This window comes from Salvia miltiorrhiza, chromosome 6, assembly GCF_028751815.1.
Source record: "Salvia miltiorrhiza cultivar Shanhuang (shh) chromosome 6, IMPLAD_Smil_shh, whole genome shotgun sequence".
NCBI lineage: Eukaryota > Viridiplantae > Streptophyta > Magnoliopsida > Lamiales > Lamiaceae > Salvia > Salvia miltiorrhiza.
Window position 1 is genome coordinate 24,312,041 of NC_080392.1, and position 7,206 is coordinate 24,319,246.

General features: G+C 39.1%; 1 long non-coding RNA gene across 1 annotated transcript; it reads left to right on the plus strand.

The window, feature by feature from the left end:
* The first annotated feature begins 3,843 nt into the window (after positions 1–3,843).
* On the plus strand, positions 3,844–6,697 carry LOC130988932 (uncharacterized). The gene is made up of 3 exons (XR_009090274.1): positions 3,844–3,926; positions 5,876–5,937; positions 6,456–6,697. It is a non-coding gene; the product is annotated as an uncharacterized LOC130988932 (long non-coding RNA).
* The last annotated feature ends 509 nt before the right edge of the window (positions 6,698–7,206 follow it).

The following is a 7,206-nucleotide window of genomic DNA, read 5'->3' on the forward strand; positions in this document are numbered from 1 at the left end:
GTTGGCATACCCAACTAATCTCAACTTGAGACGGAACAGAATCACCTTACCTGCAAACCCGTTCGCACCTCGTCGGTATGACCTGAAGCCTTCATTACTTCAGATCTTACCGAAGTTCAATGGATACCAAGGAGATGATCCTCACACTCATCTCCAAGATTTTGAAATGACAATCATGCATCAATCCAGTGATGAGCAGCAAGAGTATGTCAAGCTGATACTCTTCCCTTTTACTTTGGTGGACAACGCAAGAAGATGGCTGTATGACCTACCCGCAGGTAGTGTCACCACATGGGCACAACTGCAACAGGCCTTCTTAGAAGAATTCTTCCCAGCATCAAGAGTGGAGCGGATGAGATGGGATATCCGCAACATAAGACAAGATGGACTAGAATCCTTTTATGAATATTGGACGAGATTCAAGAGAATACTAAGCAACTGTCCTCATGATCAAATATCTCCAAAAGATCAAGCGGAGAGTTTTGTAAAGGGCATGCGGAGAAATGATCGCAGTTTGGTCCTAGCAGCCTGTAATGGATCATTGATGAGTAAGACTCTGTTGGAGATCTTTCAATTGTTGGGTACCATGGCAGAAGAATCACGCGATGAAGGGCATGAAAGAAATCTGGAAAAACCGAGAAAAACTGAAGAGAAGGAGGAGATGTCCAAACTAGAGAAAACTATGGAGAAGAACATGAACGAACTCAAGGAACTTTTGTCGGGCCTGACTATACCGAAGAAGATTCGCCAGTGTGGCCTTTGCGATGCCACCGGACATCAGTCCGAGAACTGTCCCAATTTTGGCGAGGATATTGTTGATGTTAATGCCATCGGAGGACATGATGGGAATCTACGGAAGTATGATCCTTTTGCAAACACTTACAATCCAGGGTGGATGGATCATCCTAACTTTCGGTGGAAGCAAGATGGTCAGCCCCAAGAGCGGAACAATATGGGAGCACAGATGCAACGTCCTCAGTATAATTAGAACCAACATCAACAACAGTACCAGCTGGGACCACCTCAACACCACAACCAGAATCAACAACAACTTCCTTACCAACCACCACACCGGAGAGCACCTTGGGAAGAAGCTATCGAAAACATGGCTAAAGAGAGCGAGAAATTTCGCAATGAAATTCGTGCCGGCATGAACCAAACCAACCAGCAAATTAGTCACTTGACTAAGGCAGTAGCCAAATTGGAGGAGAACGTTGGTAAGCTCCCAGCCATGGGAATCAACCCCAGAGAACACGCCCAAGTTGTGATAACTGAGTTTCCAGCAGGAGAGGAAAAGGAAGAAGAGTTGTTAGCTGAGGCTGAACTGATTCAAGGAAACTCGAATAAGAGTGGTGAAGGTCCAACTGCTGAACAAACTAGAGGTAGCAATCTAACCGACGCACCTTACCCAGGACGCCTGAGACAGAAAGCTAAAGAGAAGAAAGCAAGTGAAATGATGAAGAAGTTCCAAAAGGTGGAGCTAAGCATACCCCTACTCGATGCTATCAGGCAGATTCCTAAATATGCCAAATTCTTGAAAGACCTTTGTTCAAGGAAAGTAAAAATGGAGGAAGAAGTCCGTTATGTGATGGGAGAGAGTGTCTCGGCGGTGATCCAACGGAAGCTACCCACGAAGCGGAATGACCCAGGGATGTTCACCATTCCGTGCAACATTGGCGGAACAAACATGGACAAGGCCATGATGGACTTGGGAGCTTCAATCAATGTGATGCCATTGGCTGTATACAAAAGGTTGAATATTGGTGAGATGAGGAACACCCGTGTGGTCATACAGTTGGCTGACAGATCCAACGCTTACCCTGAAGGAGTGGTGGAGGACGTACTGATCAAGGTTGGAGATTTGATTTTCCCAGCTGATTTCTATGTTCTGGACACCGGACCTGAAACAGGAGAGAATGCTATACTACTAGGGAGACCATTTATGATGACCGCTGGAACTAAGATCAATATGAAAACCGGAGTTTTGACGTGTGAGTTCGATGGAGTCCAAGAAGAATTCAACATCTATGAGACCATGAAGAGGAAACAAGCAATGGAAACAGTGGACATGATCGATGTGTTTGAACCCTTGGTGCAAGAACAGGGAATTGCTTTTGGTTCAGGGGATACCATAGAGAAAGTGATTCAGTATGGTCTGACTGATCGGGATGCAGAACATATGGAGGATGATGAGATGAAGGAAGCCATCATGGAACTTTACTCTCTCCGAGAAAGCACCATGGAAACTGAGGTGGAGATAGATCAGAAGATCAAGGAATTAATCCAAGAGGTCTATCTAGCTGGAGGAACAGAGGCAAGCAAACCAGAGTTGTTGGCTCAGTATGGGTAGAACGAGAAGCTAATGCCATCAATCCAGAAAGCACCCACGCTAGAACTCAAGAAGCTACCTAAGCATTTACAGTATGCTTATTTGGGCCCAGAAGAAATGCTCCCAGTTATCATCAGTGCGGACCTAACCCTTGTGCAACAAGAACGCTTAGTCATAGTACTACGGAAAAACAGGGAAGCCATTGGTTGGACCTTAGCTGATATCAAAGGCATCAGTCCCACGGAGTGCATGCATCACATTTACCTTGAGGAAGGAGCCAAACCTGTTCGAGATTCTCAAAGAAAGATGAACCCAGTCATGAAGGAAGTGGTACTGTAACACCCCGTACTTTTCCTATGATGTGAGATAGTGTCTTAACACTATTGAGAGAACTGAGATGTCGAGATGCGAGACTTTTTTTTTTATGATTAGATAAGACAGATTGTCTTTAAATAGAGATACGAGTGACTAAACCGAGGATAGAGTTAGAATGATGAGATTCGAGAAATGAGCTGAGATAGAGATGCTGATTGAATTGAGTTGAGATTTTATTTCCGATTACCGGGAATAAATTTAACAGATACTGAGTTATCAGAGTTTGACTGACCTATTAAAGAAAATAGGTATAATGAGTCTGACCTAGAGTCAAGGAAGAAAGAGCGAGAACCTTGATGAAAAGAGTCGGTCCGAGAGATGTCTAGTTTGTTTGCTTTGCCGACTGCTTTGATGTGACATTATGTGAAATTACGTGACTGATCGATTATGTGATTTTCGTGATGTGTGTCACTGTGACCGAGTTATTATGATTTTTATTCGAGACCTTAGCATTTGGAATTTTGATTAAGTTTCCAAAGCAAGTATGGTTTATTTTTATCGAGAAATCGAATGATGCCGGTTTATGAAAATTTTTCCGGGCATATTTTTTTTTTAAATTATTTTTCCTACGAAGAGGAATATTATAATTGAGTGAGAGCACTAATAATAGTGCTATGATCATTATTTTGGTCACATGAATAATTATACTATGGTATTTTATTAATGAGTGACTTTACCATAGTTTTGTGATTTTTATTTAATCACCCTTCACACTTTATTTATTTTCCCATACCATATGTTATATGTCTCAATTTTGCTAAGTATGGAATTGAGAGAGTAGAGATTGAGAGTATAGAGAATGAGAGAGTAGAGATGAGAGTGTAGAGATTAGAGAGAGAGAGAGAAAAGATTAGAGAGAGAGAGAGAAAAGATTAGAGAGAGAGGAGCATTAATTACCAAATATTTCATAAGATTGCAAGATCATTTTCAATCTTGCAAAGCCAAACCTCTCTCTCCCTCACTTGAAATTTTCGGCCATCATCTCTCTCCCTCACACACAATTTTCGCCCAACACACACATACACTCATCTCCTTCACCTCACACTTCCACCATTTTCCACCATTAGTGCAAACCTTCGAAGCTTCCAATAATACTACCAAACACCTCACATCACTCTAAAACTTTCCCTAAACACTATCTATCCTCAATTGATCAAGAGATTCCTTGAAGAAGAGCCTCAAAATTTAGAGTGAGAAAGTGTAGACTTTGGTAAGAACTTGGGTAAGTAACCATGTTTACCCTAAAATCTTGTTTGAAAGATGTTGTGTGAGTGTATTCTTGAAAGATGAGCAAGAAAATCACCCCTCCTTTTCTTTTCCAAATTTTCGAAAAAAATGGGTCTTCACCCCTTTCAAAATTTTTCTTTTTCTCTTCTTGTTTGGGGGTGAAAAATGAGAGATTATGTGATGTGTATTGATGTTTGATATATGTTGTGAATGTGTCATGAGATGTGAAACTTTGATGGAAGTTAGTTTACCCAAAAATGGTAACTTTTGAGTTAATGAGTTAAATGATGAATTGATGATGTAAATGAGTCTATGAGGTGTATATGATGATGATTGATGGATTAATTTGAGTATATGATGTCAATTGGAGTTTTTGATGTGGGTTAGTTTACCAAAATTAGGGATATGTGTATATATGCCCTTATTGGTGAATTGATGGTTTTGATGTGAGAATAATTGGTTAAAAATGAAAGATCTATGAGTAGATTAAAGATTTGTATGTGTTTGTAAAAATTTCAAAGAGTTAGTTTAGTAAAAATTAGGACTTTTTAGTCTATGTGTTATTTATGTGATTTTGCTTGAGATATATGTTTTTAAGCATGATAGTAGTGTCTTTGTATTTTTGATTAAGTCTATTGTAGGCTAAATAAAATTTTGGCTTAGTTTAGTTTGTATGAGTTTTGAGTTTTGTATGATGTGAGTTTGATGCCTGACAAAATGAGGTTTATTTGCTCTATGATCATTATGAGAATTTTATCCATGTTTTGCTAAGAGTTTTATGTTGATACATGGATTTTCATAAAAATAAAATAAATATAGTTTTTATGATAAAAAGTGAATGAATATGTGAATAATGAGTTATATGATGTAAATGATCATATTTGAGTATTTGAGAAATTTTGAGCATGAAATTGAAAAGGAATTTGTTAGATATGTTCGTTGAAGTGTTTTCTATGAGATTTGAGTGGATGATGAAAGAAAAGAGTCGAGATTGAGTATTACGAGTATTTTGATGTATTTGAATGTTTCTAAGTGCTTTAAGTGCTTAAAATGAGTTTTGATGTGTTTGCTTTGTTTAAATGTTGAGTTGAGCATGTTTGCTTGTGTGTATGTTTCGGAGTAGTTTTTCACGACACACTGACCTACTGTTGTCGAGGGGTTCTTGATATCCAAACGCCCTGAAACTTTTATGGTAGATATATTTGAGAGTCTTGAGCATACCGGTAAAATTTCAAGTCATTTGGACTTCGTTTGCTATTTTTATAAAATGTAAAACTAAAACTGCTACGTTCTGCCGAATTGTTCGGGGAGTAGCCAATAGAGTCATCGTTTCCAGTATCTTTTCTTAGCATTCTGGAACCCAAATTTTTATGGTTGAGACCTGAGTGTCCTAGATAAGTACCCACAAAATTTCAGACCGTTTTGACAACGTTTACTATTTTTCAAAAATCAAACTTTTCGGTTGCTAAAAACTGCCGAATATGGTAGACTGTAGTAAAACAGTCATATCTCCTAAAATACTTGGAGTTTTTGATGCTACTTTTTTTTAAATGAAACTAGACTCGACGAGGTTTCTTTTGGTATGAGTTACGACCCCAGGAGAGTTCTGTACAGAGTCTGGTGAGGTTTTAAAGTTGAGTCAGTGCAGAGTAAAGCTTGTTTTCGACTTGTCTATGTGTGTTTTTAATATGCTTAAGTGTTTATACTTGTTTATGTGCTTGATTGCTATGATTTTGAGCCGAGTTGAGAGTTAAGTCGATAATAGGACGTGTGAATCCTTAGAAGCCGAGTATACCTAGGGATCGAGTTTTAACGGGTAAATAGACGTTGAGTGAGAAGTTAGAGTAAAGAAGAGATTGGGTTTAGAAATTGAGTTTCTGACTAAGGTTTGTTTTATCACATGAACCTTCGATGACGATGACGATGTGATGATGACATATGAAGGCCCGAGCGAGACGAAGAAGTAAGTTGCCTGATTTCTTTCCAGAATAAGCGAAGGACTTCAGGTGGGCAATATTTTGAGTATACAAATATTATCCGAGTTTTCTAAAATGATTTGATGATATAATGATGTTATGAGCTTATCAAATAATTTGAGATAAATGATGTTTGAGAACTGTTTGACTTGCCAATTTTTAATGTTGAGCTTGTATGTTACCCTCTACTGATGAGATGAATTGAGTCCTGCCACAAGCAAGGATTTTGTGCACAGAGGTGACTGTGAGCCGTCTTCGGGTCGGCCGGTCACGGTACTTGAGAGGGAGGCCTACTTCTCAGTACCTTTGATGATGATGAGTTGTAGATGCGGTACATACATGACGTATACTTTGTCTGCAGACACTTATTTATGATGAAGATTATGAAAACTGCATGCACAGATTCTTTTAATGCTAACTTATTTCTGTGTGTTGCGGAGATGTGGCAAGCCTCAAACCTATAGCTCTAAGAGCACCTTTCTTGTATTTCGGCATTTGCCCACTGAGTATTATGTACTCACGCCCTGCATGTATTTCTAAATGTGCAGGCTAAGCTGGGAGTGAGATTGGACTGGTGCTGATGGGGGAGAGTTTCAAATGATGTAAATTAAATTACTATTTTGCCTCTATGATAATAGAGTCTTGATGTTTGAATTACTTAGTTTCTTTTGGGATCAAGCAATACACTCACGGTTATGTGTCTTCATACATATAATCGGTTCGCCTTTTGCTGCGATACTCTGCAAATTATGCTTCCTTATGAAAAATGAACTATACCCGTTTTGTTTTTTGTTCGTGAAATTCCTAATAATTAAAAAGTTATGACAATGTTGACGATTTTACCCTTAGGCTAATTTTATAAGATTTTCCTTAGCATGCTTTTACGTGAGCTTCCGCATGACGTTCACCTAGTTCTTCTTATATTTTATTCTTTAAAAATAGTCGTATCGATACTCGTACCCCACTATTACTAGTGTCGGGTTTTCGGGCTGCGACAGGTACTAAAAGAAATTCTCAAGCTGTTGGAATTGGGAATCATTTATCCCATATCCGATAGCCAATGGGTATGTCCAGTCCATGTCGTACCGAAGAAGTCAGGAATACAGATTGTGGAAAATGACCAAGGCGAGCTAGTACCCACCCGTTTGCAAACAAGATGGAGAGTATGCATAGATTACAGGAAGCTGAATGAGGCAACCAGGAAGGATCATTTCCCACTGCCCTTTATCGACCAGATGCTCGAAAGACTAGCTGGTAATGCCTATTACTGCTTTCTCGATGGATATTCAGGGTACATGC